The following is a 2,737-nucleotide window of genomic DNA, read 5'->3' as shown; positions in this document are numbered from 1 at the left end:
TTTCCTGATTGCATACTCAGGCTACCTCATCTTCTGGGAGCTTGCCGGCACATTCAGACAGTATTCAGCACCAACTACCTATGCTCTTCTATGACTCCTACTGAGCCCAGTGGCTAGGTATTTTCCCCCTCTTTTTTTGGCTATGCTTCTCTGACAGTTATTGGCACTTGCTAAGAAGACAGTAACATAAGCATCTGTAACAACAAAAAGAACTTGTTGATGAAGAAAAGTATCACCAAAACCTATATGTATTTTTACCAGAGACACTGAGCTTTGGTAACCAAAAATGTCTCATAGTAAACAACAACTTTTTACTGTAAAATCATGATGCTTGTTTGATAGTGGATGTTGGTGGACCATTGATATAGACAAAGTCTGAATATGTAGGTTTAACCTTTAACCTTGCCCCCAGAACCCAGAGACCCCCACAGTGTTCTCCTGTGGCTTGGCAATTTGTCTCCCCCTTCCTTCTCTAGGCCTCAGACACTTGGTGACTGGGGACCCTACAGGACTTTAGAGTTAATGACTCTAGCATTGTATATACCAGTAGACAAAGTCTTGCAAATGTATGTGACTAGTTTTTTTGTGTGGTTTTTTTTTGTGGCGGGTGGGGCGGGGGGTCTTGTTTAAACACAACTGTGAACTTGGCTGGATGAGTACAGTTGGGAGATCTGGTGACAGGTACCAACAAGCAGTATCAGGACTCGCTGCAGTACAGGGGGAAGTCAGAAGTCATGGTTATTTAAAAATACTTTTTTGATTCAGAACTGGGTGTGACGGAAGAACAGCAACTGTGCTGAGAACTGGAGGAAGACCGAGATATGATGCTGGAAGCTCTTCTTGACTCTGAAACAAGGCCTGCTCACCAAAGTGCTCACCAGTTGCACTTGTCACCCCCTCCAGGCCTCCTATCCCTGCGCGTGTAGCATGAAGCTGGGGCACAGTGGGCAGGAAGCAGCTGGAGGGCTGCTGGAAAGAGTCCCAGAGGGGGCCATCCAGGGCCCACACATTGGAGTGGCGCTGCTGCATGAACTGGTTGGTCAAGATAGCCTTCCATTCCTCTTTGCGCTGAGCCAGCGCCACGTACAGCGGCTCGGTGCCCAGGACGTCCCCGTTCATCTCTGTCACAGCCTTCGTTGCCTCTTCTGGAGAGGAAAGATACACAAACCAAGCCCTGGGCTGGCCGCCCTCTGTCATCACCCTGGCACTGGCGATCACTGCGTAGGGAGAGAACTCTTTCCTGTCTCTCAGGACCCAAGGCGTCCTCCAGGTTCTCCACATACAAGTTCACGCCCTGATAACGGTTCAGCCGGTCCTGCTCCATCTCCCTCATCTGCTGGAGCCTTCACTTGAGCTCACTCTGCCGCTCCTGGGTACGGCCCACATAGAGCAGCTGCCTGCTAACCGCCTTCCCGTTCTTCACAGCCTTCTGCTTCTCACAGGTGACAAAGCCAAAGCCTTGGGAGTGGCCGCTGTCATCGCTCCTCGCCTTCATACTCAGCATCTTCTCACACTGGGAGGAGACCCTTCCAGGACCTGCTCGTCTATGTCCATCTGCGGGTTCTTCACATAGATGTTGGTGAACCCCACGGCCCGAGCCCCAGCTCCGCCTCCCGCTCCTGTCAGGACTTGGAGGGGCTAAGGAAGACTTTGCGGTCCTTCAGCCGCATCCCATTCAAAATGCTGATGGCCTGCTGTGCAGCCTCGCGGGTCTCCAAATGGACAAAGGCAAAGCCTCGGGAGCCACGATCCTCACATATCACCTTGCAAGACAGGATGTTCCCAAAGGTGGCGAAGGTGTCATCCAAGGCCCGGTTGTCAATGGACTCCTCCGGGGTCTTCATGAAGATGCTGCCCACACCCGACTTTCCAAGTCCTGGGTCTCGCTGGGGCCACACGATGCCGTTGGCCTTTGAAAACCTCCAAGTTCATGTGTCCCGTGCCCGGGGCCCATTGGCCGATGCTGGAAGGTGATGTAGGCGCAGCCCAGCGAGGGCCTGGCCACGTCGCGGCACACGTTGATAGATAGGGTGGGCCCGGCCGGGGGAGAGGGGAAACTTCTCAGAGAGCACAGCCTCGGTCACCTCGGGGTGCAGATCGCCCATGTAGAGCGAGGCAAGTGGGCAGATGGGCCGCTGGCGTTCTTGGTGGGCGGCGGGGGAGACCAGGAGCCGGTGCCCATGTGAGTCACCCGGGTGGGAACCTAGGCGGAGGCGGCGGGGCGCAGGAGGCAAGGGACTCTCCTGTGACTAATTTTTAAATACATAAGGAGAAAAAAATTTAAGTTCATTGGTTTGGGGATATAAAACTTAAGCTATGGCAGAACACATAAAGGATTCCAATATGTTTTGAATAACCCATTTATTCTAGAGCATCTGGCAAACATAAACTTGGAAGTATGGAAGAACCTCCATGTTAACAATGGCCACTTTCCAAAGAGCTGTAAGGGACATAGATTTAAAAACAACAACAACAACAAAGCACAAACCACAGTCATCTGCCACAGAAGTAATGACGGCAGGAATTATAAAGGCTGGTGATAATGAGCGGAAGGCTATGCCTTTAAGTCCTGCCAGTGAAAGCCAATTTAATGAAATGAGGGTTTAATTAGAAAAACAAAGATGACTTTCACTTCTATTTTTAATTTCGTGGATGAAAAGTAAGCCTCAGAAATATGAAAGAACCAAATAAAGGCATCAAGGAAGAAGAACTTAAACTTCTTTTCTTCTCCTGGTTT

General features: G+C 50.7%; 1 pseudogene; it reads right to left on the bottom strand.

Annotated features, from left to right (window-relative positions):
* Positions 1–738: 738 nt before the first annotated feature.
* On the bottom strand, positions 739–2,414 carry LOC103286198 (polyadenylate-binding protein 1-like; annotated as a pseudogene).
* Between the last annotated feature and the right edge of the window lie 323 nt (positions 2,415–2,737).

Source organism: Eptesicus fuscus, chromosome 4 (assembly GCF_027574615.1).
Source record: "Eptesicus fuscus isolate TK198812 chromosome 4, DD_ASM_mEF_20220401, whole genome shotgun sequence".
Taxonomy (NCBI): Eukaryota; Metazoa; Chordata; class Mammalia; order Chiroptera; family Vespertilionidae; genus Eptesicus; species Eptesicus fuscus.
Note: the sequence above shows the minus strand (reverse complement) of the source record. Positions and strands in the feature narration are given on the sequence as shown.